This window comes from Podarcis cretensis (genome assembly GCF_951804945.1).
Source record: "Podarcis cretensis genome assembly, chromosome: 1".
Lineage (NCBI taxonomy): Eukaryota > Metazoa > Chordata > Lepidosauria > Squamata > Lacertidae > Podarcis > Podarcis cretensis.
In genome coordinates, this window is record NC_137170.1 from 70,387,310 (window position 1) to 70,401,298 (window position 13,989).

Consider the following 13,989-nt stretch of genomic DNA (forward strand, 5'->3'; position numbering starts at 1 on the left):
CTCCCCCACAAACTCATAACATTATATTTAGTCCCTCTTTTACAGCCATCCAAGTTGGTGGATATCACTACAGCTGTCAACGTTTCCCATTTTTTAAGGGAAATTCCCTTATTCCGAATAGGATTCCTCTCAAGAAAAGGGAAAAGTTGACAGCTATGGATATCACTGCATCCAGTGAGAGTGTGTTTCATAGTTTAAATATGTGCTGTGTGACATATATGTATATAGAGTCGTACCCCAGCTCCCGAATGATTGAAAACCGGAAATGAGTGTTCAAGTTTGCGAACTATTTTTGGAAGTTGAATATCTGACAGGGCTTCTGCGGCTTCTGATTGGCTGCAGGAGCTTCCTGCAGCCAATCAGAACCTGCACGTTGGTTTCCAAACGTTTTGGAAGACGAATGGACTTCTGGAACAACTTCTGAGGTATGACTGTATTGTTTTTCAACCCAGGAGATCAAGGCTGTGGACATTTTCCTCTCCTCTCCCTTTTTATATTTGCAACAGCCCTGCGAGGTAGGCCAGGATAAGTTACTACATGCACATAAGCACCAGTTATTGTCAACAGATGGGAGCTGGATGAGGATGCAGGGGGCTCAATCCACACTCATTGTACCGGCCCTTGGAATCCTGTTGGCTTCCCTGCCGCCTTGTCCTTTATACAACAGCAAGATCACAACAACCATTTGAAGAAGCCCTTCCTGACTGCCTCAAAGTTCTCTCATATTCATTTCGTTTCCACAGGAACTAAGCCTGCTAAGATAGAGGTACAGTGGTACCTCGGGTTACAAACACTTTGGGTTACAGACTCTGCTAATCGGGAAGTAGTACCTCGGGTTAAGAACTTTACCTCAGAATGAGAACAGAAATCGCGTGGTGGCGGCAGCAGGAGGCCCCATTAGCTAAAGTGGTACCTCAGGTTAAGAATGGTTTCAGGTTAAGAACGGACCTCCAGTAATCTGGAACACTGCTCCTGTTGAAAGCAGACAGGCAGCTACAATTCTGACATTTTATTGCTTGCCGAGAACAATTTTCTTTATCAAGCACTTTTAGAAAATGAATTTGATTTGTTGGTCATTTGTTATGTTGTTTTTATCTTACAGTTTTATGATGATTGAATTATTTTATTGTACACCACCATTACTTTTCTTAAGGAGTTGGTGGTTGGTTTATACCGTATTTTTTGCTCTATAACACGCACCAGACCATAACACGCACGTAGTTTTTAGAGGAGGAAAACAAGAAAAAAAATATTCTAAACGAAATAGTGGATATATGATTTTTGTGGTTCATGCTGTGGCCACAGACATGTGATCTGACAGTGAGTTTGGAGTAGCCCAATGCAAAAATCCTGAGGATCCATGTGGATCCATGCTTTGTAACCACGGAGGAGGGAAGGAAGGGGAACCATGGATCCTCTGCTCACGACTGCAGCAGATCCCCACCACCACCCACAGGCATTCGCTCCATAACACGCACAGACATTTCCCCTTACTTTCTAGGAGGAAAAAAGTGAGTGTTGTGGTGCAAACAATACGGTAAATATTCTTACAAATAAGTAAAGAATAATAAACAACAGCAGCCACCCCCAATACAGGACCTACGAAAAGCAGTATGGAGGACAATATTCCTAAACAATTGAGACCTAGTACATTACACACATAGCAGTTCAGAACCCAGAAAGACAATTAAAAACAGTAACCAGCTGCAATGATCTATAAATGGGGAGTCCATCATATCCTTTATTATTCTAACAACATATCTGAGTGTCCTTTTGAATTGAGGAACTGGAACATATTGACAAAGAACTCCTTTAGCATACAAAGTAAAATCTAACTGCCAAATAAAATCTAATTGCATTAGTTCTTCTTTCCTTCTTTCGGGGGCAATTGTCCCCTTCCTGTTGTGTAGCTGCCAAAGGATCTAGCCTAGTAAGATGTTTGCTACTTTGGTATTTGGCCTGCAGGAAAACAGCACCTATAAAGTTTACTAATCTTGCCATTAGCTGGCAGCTTGGGTTTTTTTCTTCCATATCTCTCTTGTCTCTCTCCAATAATCAAGCTGGGTCACTGTTTTATGACAGCACTTAGCTTAATTTCTCCCCTTTTTATTATTGTTACGTATTCTGTTTCAGAGGGAATCTATCAAATCAGATTACGTGCTTGCTTACATGTTTAAAGAACGGAAACACATTATGTATCTAGGTAACCAATTCCAAGACAGAACGGAAAAGCACAGTGCTGACAAATATAGTGTGGCATGATTGCGAAGCTCCTTAAATAGGAAGCAAAGGAAGCCAAATGTATTTTGTAAAGCAAGCATTTAAAAGACAGAAGCAGGCATTATGAGAGATGCACAGCTGCTGCCACTGTGTCTCCTTTCCTCCTCTTCTTCATACTGACTAATTTCAAGGCAACATATGACAAGGCATCATCACACAGCACATTGCTCCACCCCACCTTATATCCTTGGCTGATCGCAGCAGGGGTGAAATGATTGTCAGTGGGTTTATTGTGACAGTACTCACTGGCATGGAGTGCTGTCACCGCTTCTTCTTATGCTACCCTAGCATTTTTATCAAAATATGAATATTGAAACATCCTTTTTTAAAAAACCAAAATACACCTCTGACTATCACAAGGCAAGTCTATCCCATGATGTGCTGTGCTGAGCTACATGTTACAAGAGCCCTCTTCAGACGTTACAAAGTTCTGATGTTCAAGCACATAGGAGGCATCTTGCCCACAAACACCTAATGGACACTCCCAGCAGCTTCATATAGATATTAAATAGAATTGGGAATAAAATTGGTTGTTGGGCTATTGCAAAAATGCCCATTTGGGATTAAAATTGCAAAGGTGGGGAGGCTTACATTTTCACAATGACAATGTTGTGTGGACAGTGCAAAACATTTAGGTTCTTGAGGAACACCAATCCTACAATCAACACCCATCTAGAAGCAATCTTAATTTTAACTAATCAGATCCACAGAATTTCTGTGCATTTGTTGTTGGAGACATGCTGTATTTGATTACTTTAATGAAATCAATCAGCAAGTCAGACTAATTCAATAAATGTTATAAGCAAGGCCCCAAAGGAAGAGAGTGTTCTCTGTTTAGATTTGTTTATTATACACGGGACTATTTATATCAGGGAATAGATTAGATCCTCATGTGAGCTCTCAGCCAAGAGATTTTAGGTTTGAGTGTTTCCAGGAGTGGATGACTTAGCAGTACTAACCATTGCTTTTCTGCTTTAAGCTGGAAGAGAAGTAACAACTCTGCTTCCAGACTGCTCAGTAGCCAACTGGGTAGTTCCACTTTCTTTAGCCCCAATGGTTGGAGGGGGGACAATTTTCATTGGGACAATGGTGTGAGAGAAAATTGTTAAATATTCCTTCCTCATTCACTACACCCCAAATCAGGATTGCCCCCTGCTGCAATTTAGGGGTAAAAATGTTGGGGGAGATATAAGTAAAATGCTTTCTTGGGGGTAGGGGTGGAAGTTGAATATTGAAAACATTACAGTGTGTGTGTGAGAGAGAGAGATTATTTATTCAAAAGTTTCTAAACTACTTAAAATATTTTTTAAATCCCTAAGCAATTTACAAAAATAACATAAAAAACAAAGAAGCACTATAACAAAAACAGTAAAACTGCATTATGAAAACAGAGGGTAGAATTCAGCTAATATGGTCGTTCTGTCAGAGCAAGGATTTCTGTTTGCCAGATGGAACAATCTCCCCCCTCCTCCCACTGTGTACTGTTCTGGGGGTTCTCCCAACCCCCCCCCCCAGTGGATTTGGAGGCAGGAGAGGGGGGGAAGCTCCATTCTGCTAGCAGGAGTCCTTGCACTGGCTTTTGTTCATGCTCTGGGTTAGCTGAATCCAGCCCAGTAGAAGGTTAAAACAGGAATTCAGTAATAACTGGGTCCAATCTTATGAGTCAGGGAAAGCTTGCACAAAGAAAACATGTCTTCACAAGATGTCTGAAGCAACTAGTAGACAATGTCTCGAGTATGACAGAGGGAAGGGCACTCCACAGGGGCAATGGCAGAAAATAATAGAATAATAGACTTGTAGAGTTGGAATGGACCCTGAGGATCATGTAGTCCAACCCCCTGCAAATGCAGGAATATGCAACTGCCCCGTAAGGGGATTGAATCTGCAACCGTGGCGTTATCAGCACCACTCTCCAACCGAGTGTCTGTTCTCAGGTAACCACCCTGTAATCCTGTAGGGTGTGGTGCTACAAGTAAAATTTCCCCAGGTGATCTTGTTGATCTTACATGTCTTCTGCTCTAACGATTCCCCAAGTCATGATTGGTAGCCTGCTAGTCCAACTTCAGAGAATGTTCTCTGGGCCCAAACAGACAACCAAGCCACTCTGGGGTGAGTTCTTTCACCCTGTCATAGCTTTATCATCTGAATCATCCTGCAAAGTGGTTGGAAGCATTTTGTCAATAAATCAGATGCAGTGGTGTGCAGTAACATTGCCATCTGTAACAACATTTTGTGACAGGTTCTGAAATGTACCAGAGCCATCAGAAACTATAAGCATTAGAGCTCCTCTTCACCAGTTGCTTGGGAACTGCTGCAGTACAGCCGCGCTCCACTCCACTTGGGTAACATCAGAAGCCTTACAGCATCCAACTCTACCATTCCATGATTCTATATCAGAGGACATGTTGTCCCTTCAGAAATGGATTGGCTGCAGCAGATTCCCTATCACCTACGTAATGCAAGGAGAAGGACTCTGTTCACCATCTCCTTGGGCCAGGGTTTCCCAAACTTGGATTTCCCACTCCAGCTGTTTTTGGACTACAACTCCCATCATCCCTACCTAGCAGGACCAGTGGCCAGGTGTGATGGGAATTGTAATCCAAAAACAGCTGGAGACCCAAGTTTGGGACACCCTGCCTTGGGCACCTTCCTTTGTCCCCAAAATACATAAATGCTTTTGAAATTATTGCTCCAAAAGGGGGAGAATGTGGTCCACCAGATACTTTTGTGGACAATGTAGGATCACTGCACAAACTAGTCCTTTCAAAGTGCTTAGATCCGATTTATTAGCCAACCTCACAAACGTCCATTTAGAAACCATTTATACTAATTGACCAGACCTTATTGATTTCACAGAGAGTCAGTGCTTAACATCTAAATGAAAAGTTGCCAGGGCTTGAAGTCTGCTTGCAAGTCAGGCTCTCTTGCCTGAAAGACCATACTTATACAGTGGTACCTCAGGTTAAGAACTTAATTCATTCTGGAGGTCCGTTCTTAACCAGAAACTGTTCTTAACCTGAGGTACCAGTTTAGCTAATGGGGCCTCCTGCTGCCCTTGCACCGCCGCCACACAATTTCTGTTCTCATCCTGAAGCAAAGTTCTTAACCCGAGGTACTATTTCTGGGTTAGCAGAGTCTGTAACCTGAAGCGTCTGTAACCCAATGTACCACTGTACTCCCAGAGATGACTCTGAGTCAGTGGCAAAGAAATCGCACTCTGAACATGTTTGAAGGATTTTTATAATTACTTCACAGGCTCCGGAAATCAGCCTCACTAAAAGATACCAAGACAGCCCTGTTAAATATCCACTTAAACATAAACTCTCCTGAGACAACGTATTTTAATGTCAATAACAGTACTGATTGTTAGGATGCGAATAAGCAATCAGCATTTCAAACTGCCAATTATTTTTCTTTGGCCTTGCTTTTGCATGCACGCCATACATTTAAAACATGTGTATGCCATTCATGGCTACCCCCGAAAAATTCCAGCAACTGTAGTTTGCCCCTCATAGAGGTATAATTCCCAACACCCTTAACAAACTATATTGAACAGGAAGAAATCAGCAGGAGAATTTTTTCCCAGCATACAGACACACTGATAATGAAAACTTCACCTGCTGGATTTCTGCCTGATGGACCATTGTTAAAAGCACCAAAGCAAAGCCAGAGAAAAATTTGTCAGTCTTACTGTAGCTGCCTGTGAATACAGTAGTTGCATGTGGGGCTTTGGGTCATGGTAAACAAGGAGTTAATGCTAGCTTAGCTGTCCTATATTTTATAGGTGTTGGGAGGGGTACAGCAAGTGACAGAAAGTTAGTAGAAACATTGAGAACTTTGGATTTCAAAAGGAAATGTTTGCTTGTTCAGTCTTTAAAAGTAATGATAAACATTATGGGAGGTGGGAAAAATCCTGATGGTTTAAAATATCCTGCTGAGTCATTCAGGCAGCTTCTCACTGTGCAAGTACTTGGGAATGTTAAGTAACTGGCTTGCTTGATTATATGCATAAATAATCTGCTATGTTTTGCATCTTGCAGATAGGTGGCTAGTAGGTTGCTGCAGTCATTTCTGCTCGCTATGCATTTATTTAGGAGTAAGTGTCACTAGGAGGATCAGGTTTGTGGGGAGATTGTACTTCCCAAGCCGACAAACACATTGGATGCTATTTTTATTGTCACTATATTGCCTAAAAATTAAAGTCTGCTGTAGTAGAGAGAAAGACCAGAACCCACATCCCACTAAGTGTCAGCCTGGTAAAAGCATTCTTAATGCCCTGTGTCCAGGAGACTCTGCCCCACCCCCTTTTCCTGCTCTGTCCCCCACCCACCCCCCACACTTTTGTTTTGTCTTGTGGGATATTTTGTGGAATTCCTCAGCTTCATCAGTTTCTATAGAAACCTTTATGTCTCTGATCAGCAACTAGATCTTTTGATACACTCCTTTGAAGGAAGGGGCAGGGCAAAAACCCTTGCCTTTTGAGAGCACACTGCTATCCGCCCCACATTGTTCTTCTTCATATATTATGTAGGAAAACGTTACCCTGGCCTTCACATAAAATAAGGTGATCAAGAAAGCTTACAATCAATCAATGACACAAATTCTATAAATAAACTACGTAAGAATAACAGCCAAAAATCAATGTTGTTGCATTCTCCACACATCTGCGCAGTGAGACATTTCAGAGGTGCAATGCTTACCCGGGTTCAGCTTCCTCTGGAAGGAGGTTGCGGAAGGTTTCTGGCATTTTGTAGTGTTTGACTTTCTTTACAAACAGGCAGGTAGAACAGGGGTGGAGGTACAGCTTAACCAAATCAACTGCACCACCACATCAGTATCTCGGAAAGAGGCAGCTCCCCAAAAGCTTGCCTCTTTCTCCAAACTCAAGCTGTAGTTTCAATTATTTCTCTTCACTCACAGGCCTAGGTTGCATCTTCCGTAGAGGGCGAAGATATGCCCCCTACCACCTTGTCTGATTAAGTTTTGTTTCTAGTTTGAACAATCCAGAGTGGCCCTGTATATAAAAAAAGAATGAAGAAATGGCACCCATTGTGTAACAATTGGCTCCAGTGGAGACACATCTGTCAAATATCCTAGGCTATTAATACTCCTCAGGCAATTCCAATACTTTGGCAAGGTACTGTGAGTCCTATTCACAGAAATCTGATACAGTGGTACCTCAGGTTAAGTACTTAATTCGTTCCGGAGGTCTGTACTTAACCTGAAGCACCACTTTAGCTAATGGGGCCTCCTGCTGCTGCCGGAGCACGATTTCTGTTCTCATCCTGAAGCAAAGTACTTAACCCGAGGTAATATTTTTGGGTTAGCGGAGTCTGTACCCTGAAGCGTATGTAACCTGAAGTGTATGTAACCTGAGGTACCACTGTAGTAATACCCAGGACAATATCATTTGTCTGCCACACTATACCCCCCATTCCTGTTATCATTCATGCAAGTTTATTTTCCTTCACATTTATAGTATGAGGGGATGTACTCTGTACAGTACTAGCAATTTGTGGGACAGGAGTTCAGATTTGATCCATAGAGTTGTCTGTACTTGCTGCACGTCATTCAACATTTTCATTATATTCATAAATATTGTTAATGACTTTTTTTGTCTTTTTGTCTTATTGACTTATCTCCAGCTGTTTAGCATGCTCAAGCCACATCTGTCTGTTGGTGGTATACCACATAGGTCAGCAAAAAAAATCAGGAAACAAGTATCTCAAATGAACAAAACATAAAAGAGATTAGGTTCTGGTGCTCACTGATGTAATACTCTTTATAGTAGTTTAGTTTGTTTTGGAATAAAACACTTCTTGGTTTTCCCCCCTTCTCTCCACATCTGTGTTGAATTGTTCAAGAAGTGTATTATAGAAGTGGAGAGAATTTTTATTATTATTAAATTGCTCTATTTTTTCAAGCTAGTTCTTGACTTCCTTAAAATCTAATCAACTCACAAGGTTTTCAAGCTCCTAGTAAGAGTGTTTTGCTCCAAAGTGGGTTCGGTGTGAGATGGCAAATGGGTGCAGGCCCCTCCCTCAACAGATAAAGCTTGAGTAGAGAGGCCAGGAAAGGCGTTATGTGAGTTAGAAGTTGGATGCAGAAAGGCTGCAGGCTGGAAAGGCAATGTTTGATTTCTGCTTCAATCCAAGGCTGTGGCTATGGGAGAAAGAAGACCCTTTTGGGTGTTGATTCTGTGAACCCCTCCATCCAATGCTCAGGTTGTATATATATGTAAGTAAGCCATATATCTTAAAGACGCCGCCATCTCCACTGTTCCTCATTCCCAAAAGGAAACAAACTCTCAATAAGTGCCTGGAACCCTTGGAATTTCATACCACTTGGAGATTGAGGTGGCATGCAACAATATTGAGCTACAATACAGTGTTTCATTATGAGCGCTGGAGCCTTTTCTTTTTAGTTTTATTCCACAAAGGTACCCTTTCCCATGTCGGGATGCGGGTGGCGCTGTGGGTTCGAATCCCCGCGGCGGGGTGAGCTCCCGTCGTTCAGTCCCAGCTCCTGCCCACCTAGCAGTTCGAAAGCACCCTTAAGTGCAAGTAGATAAATAGGTACCGCTTTATAGTGGGAAGGTAAACGGCGTTTCCGTGTGCGGTGCTGATGCTGGCTCGCCAGAGCAGCTTCGTCACGCTGGCCACGTGACCCGGAAGTGTCTGCGGACGGTGCTGGCTCCCGGCCTCTTAAGCGAGATGAGCGCACAACCCTAGAGGCGGACACGACTGGCCCATACGGGTAGGGGTACCTTTACCTTTACCCTTTCCCATGTGCTGCATCAGAGATGAGGAACTTGTGGTCCTCCAGATGTTATTGAACTACAAATCCCTGACCACCGGCTATGCTGTGACTGATAGGGGATGGAGTCTACCAACATCCGAATATCCATGCCTAATAAAACTTAAAACTTTTCTGAACTCTTTACTAAGGCCTACATAGCTTTTCCCTCAGCGTCCTACTCTTGCATCAGTGAAGGACCACATTAATGGGATGTCTGCTTTCATGGTGCACATTGCTGGTGCAGTCATCAATAATCAAGTTCACCTGAATCCTGCCAACTCTTCCATATACAGTTTCTCAAGCATACTGTATAGGATTTCTATGATATTGCTAAGGTTTTGTGGTTTTGCCAGAATCCTATTTTCCATTCTTCAGCAATGTGTCATGTATTTGGATGCTGGCTTTTAGAAAGTAATTCACTTTGACTTTAAGGGGTGGGTGGGATCCAGTCTGTCACGTCAGCCACATTTTAGGAACTATGATAGAAACGGAAGATCTCCTGGCATACAGCATCATGTTTTCTCCAGCCATAGATGGCATGAGTCAGTCTTTAGACTATTATGTGATCTGCTGTACAAGCCTAAGCATGTTAATAGTGTCAAGTCTCATTGTGCTCAGGTTTACCTCCTAGTAAATGTGTTTAGTATTAGAGCCTTCATTGTAATATGTGGACGATCTTGCTCTTGGTCTGGTTATTGTACTAAGGGTGTTTCCACACTAGCTCTTTTCTCCAATATGGGTACTACTCACCTATTCTTATTGCATTTCTGTTTCCCCTCTGTCCAGGTGCTTACTATTCTGAGTGCTTGCTTGTAGCAATACAGTGGTACCTCAGGTTACATACGCTTCAGGTTACAGACTCCACTAACCCAGAAATAGTACCTCGGGTTAAGAACTTTGCTCCAGGATGAGAACAGAAATCGTGCTCCCTGTTTGTGGAATGCTTTCACTAGGAAGGCTCGCCTGGCACCTTCATTACATGTCTTTAGGCACCAGGTGAAAGCATTTCTTTATAACCAAGCCTTTGGCTGATTAACTTTCTATGGCCTTTTAAATGTGTTGGGGCAGGGGGGAATTAGTGGTTTATTTTTGTTTCGTTGTGTATGTTATGTTCTCCATTTGTATTTTTCTGTTGTGAACCACTCTGTGATCTTCAGATGAAGGGTGGCATTCAAGTTAAACACACACATACACACAAAATCAGTGCTTATATAGCTTTAGGCCAACAACATCATCTGAAAACTATCTTAAAGTCTGTTCCAGCCATCAAAATTTTGAAAATCTCGTAGACTCATAGAATTGTAGAGTTGGAAGGAACCCCAAGGGTCATCTAGTCCAACTCCTTGAAATGCAGGAATCTCAACTAGATAATACATGACAGGTGGCCATCCAGCCTGTTTAAAATCCTCCGAGGAAGGAGAGGCCACCACCTCTCATTGGTGTCTATTCCAGTCAAACAGCTCTTACTGTCATAAAGTTCTTCTGATGTTTCATTGGAATCTCCTTTCTTGTAACTTGAATCCGTTTGTTTGGGTATCAGCCTCTGGAGCAGGAGAAACAAGCTTGCTCCATCCTCCCTGTGACAGCCCTTTAGTTTTTCAAGGTGGCTATCATATCTCCTCTCAACCTCCTCTTTACCTTATATTTCTGTATCTAGGCTACTTCTGGACTGTTTAAAGCAGAGTGTGTAAAGTAGGTAAATTTTGTAAGGGAAGCATATCAAATGGAGGTTGTATAGAGATTTTGATGGTGTTCACCCACCACTGCTGAGTCATATGAAAAGTGCTTTATTTCTACTTATCCAGGAGCTAATAGAATGATATCTAAACATATGCAGCAAACCATATTCCAAGAAGCAAGGGGCAAGTAATGTACCCTTCATGTTGCTTGATAGTGTGCTCGTGACATTTACATGAATCCTGTGGGAGTACATTACCTCTTTCCCCTAAAGGAGTAAAGAAGAAAGCGGTGGCAAGGCAAGTGAACAACAAATATTTTGTATAGTATACCACACTACTCCAAATGGTGGTAAATTTTGAGAGAGAACTTCTTAAAAGATACTTTTCTTGTGATGGGAAGAGTCCTGACTTATGATGTTTACAAACAGAACATAGGAGAACATATAGTCCATCAGACAACCAATGCTAACATTTAAAGCAAAATCCCCAGAAGCAAACAGGGTGCCTACAGCTTCTTGCTGGCCAACTGCAAACTATCATATTTCTATTTCTTTGATGACTACATTTCTCTCTAACATAAAAGCATAATAGAAGCCCTTCTAAAGGTAAAGGTAAAGGTACCCCTGCCCGTACGGGCCAGTCTTGACAGACTCTGGGGTTGTGCGCCCATCTCACTTAAGAGGCCAGGGGCCAGCGCTGTCCGGAGACACTTCCGGGTCACGTGGCCAGCGTGACATCGCTGCTCTGGCGAGCCAGAGCCGCACACGGAAACACCGTTTACCTTCCCGCTGGTAAGCGGTCCCTATTTATCTACTTGCACCCGGAGGTGCTTTCGAACTGCTAGGTTGGCAGGCGCTGGGACCGAGCAGCGGGAGCGCACCCCGCCGCAGGGATTCGAACCGCCGACCTTTCGATCGGCAAGCCCTAGGCGCTGAGGCTTTAACCCACAGCGCCAAAGGCCCATCTACTCCAACAATGCAGTGACCAACCAGATGCTTATGGGAAGCTGGCAAGCGGGACCGTACCAGCAAGTAGGGTGCAAGCTATAGCTAGGAGCCACCAGCCATCCTAGATCATCAATGCTCCCTTAAGCAAACAGCTTTTGAGATATAGACGTATCTTTAGCTACTGAGTTATACAAAACCCTAGAGGAATATCTTATTTCTACTCTTTGCATGGACATTCTAGTGTATTTAACATCCTTACACTCTAGAACCTGAACAAGTTTTCTACAAGACACTCTGCACTGTGTTACAAAATGGAAATCTGTTTTGCAACTGCAATTTACCGGTATGTGTTAGACATTTAGATTCATGTCTTCTTGAGTCACATGAGCAGTGAATTCATCTAATATTGCACAAGTTTTGGATCATTGTGTAACTATGGTTAGGAGAACGTCACCAATAATTTTAATCTATACTGAATATGTATTGTCACTTTATAGAGGATAAGATATTGCAATTTTCTGTCAGGAATACAGTGGTACCTCAGGTTAAGTACTTAATTCGTTCCAGAGGTCTACTCTTAACCTGAAACTGTTCTTAACCTGAAGCACCACTTTAGCTAATGGGGCCTCCTGCTGCCGCTGCGCCGCCGGAGCCCAATTTCTGTTCCAATCCTGAAGCAAAGTTCTTAACCAGAAGCACTATTTCTGGGTTAGTGGAGTCTGTAACCTGAAGCGTATGTAACCTGAAGCGTATGTAACCTGAAGCGTATGTAACCTGAAGCGTATGTAACCCAAGGTACTACTGTACCTATGTTCATATAGTACAATTCAACATTTATTTATTTTTAAAAATCAAAATTTTGCCTTTAAAACATAGCATACGAAGTTGGGATTTATTCTTTTTTTCCCTTTCAAAATGCTTCCATTTTGTGGGAGATTGGATAGGTAGCAGGAGTACCCTGTGGCATTTTCAACACCTTGATAGTGAGCCCAATATAGATGCACAGCCTTGCTGAAATTAATTTTTTTTCTAAGTTCATACATTATTAAGTGCACTTGCAGTAAGAGCCAAAAGCTGGAGCCTTGAGCACTTTTTCTAGAATGCTGTTCATCAGCTCAACCCTATGAAATAAGTTTCGATGACTACAGATACTGGGCACAGAAGGAAGGACTAAACAGAGCAAGGATAGCTTTCAGATCTTCAACGCTGGTACACTCACATTGTTCTGAAAATGCCCCCACACCATGTTCACCTATCCTTGTGATTTAGCATCGGACCACGGTTAATTTTCAGACACGGGTCATGCACATGACCAATCACTGCTACTTCCTAATGTAGTGCCTTAATCCTGCAGTTCTTAGGCATCAGAACAAAGCCATGGGGCGGTTTTGCCAGAAAACCACATCCAGGGAAATCTCCGTAGTACTGGACGCAGGATACGGGCGGGGAGGTGGGATACAATGAGAAAATAGCCGGGCTGCTCGCCAGAAACGGGCATAACTGCCTCTCCCGCCTAGTTTCTGTTACTGGAGGAAACGCGGTGATGGGGAAGGGGAAGAAAGGCATCCAGGCTGCCCCAATTGACCCGGTGCGCCATTTGCGCAACCTGCCACCCGAGGTTGTTTTCTACGCGAACTCGAGACTGTGCCCGTCTTTGTGAATGTGGTGCTGCACTGCGGCGCTGCTTCGCGTCAACCAACCGTACATCGTCCGTCTCCTCAGCTCTGTGCCCGCCCCTTTCTCTCCTTGTGATTGGCCGCCTTGGCAGAGTCTCCCTCGGCGATTGGTAGCCGGCATGCTAAGGAGGGTTTGGCTGCGCGCTGTGTAATAAAGTTAGTGGGGCTGTCTCAGTACGCGCTAGAAGCGGCGGTGAGTTGGTCCGATCTCTATGGAGGTGACGGAGGGAAGCGCTCGGTGGCTGCTGTGGTGACTCGGAGGCCCGTCCTGCCATTTACGCTCTCCCCCCCTCCCTACCCCAGCCCCGATCCCCGGCTCCCTCTCCCCCTCCCTTCTCTCGCCTCTCCCCAGCCCTCGCCGCCGCCGGTCCTGGGGACGCTGACGAGACTCTAGGGAAGGTGAGGGGATCTCTGTTGTCGGTTAAGGTGGTGGGTTGCGGGCGCGCGGCGACGGAGCCCTCTCCACTGGTAACTAGGAACGCTCCGGCGCCGGTATTGCGGGTGGGGAAACGAGGAACGCTGCCGGGACCTGGCTGCCGACACGCAAAATGGCCGCTGCCTAAAACTGCCGCCATCTTGTCCTCGCTGCTGCACGTTCGCTCTGAGGCG

The 13,989-nt window shown here is 43.8% G+C and overlaps 1 long non-coding RNA gene across 3 annotated transcripts in view; it reads right to left on the reverse strand.

Moving 5' to 3' along the window:
- Positions 1-8,420, reverse strand: part of LOC307211005 — a 120,730-nt gene extending 112,310 nt beyond the window's left edge. For all 3 annotated transcript variants that reach the window (XR_013836241.1, XR_013836242.1, XR_013836243.1), the window contains exon 1: positions 8,241-8,420. This is a non-coding gene — a long non-coding RNA (uncharacterized lncRNA). The remainder of the gene's footprint in view (positions 1-8,240) is intronic.
- Between the last annotated feature and the right edge of the window lie 5,569 nt (positions 8,421-13,989).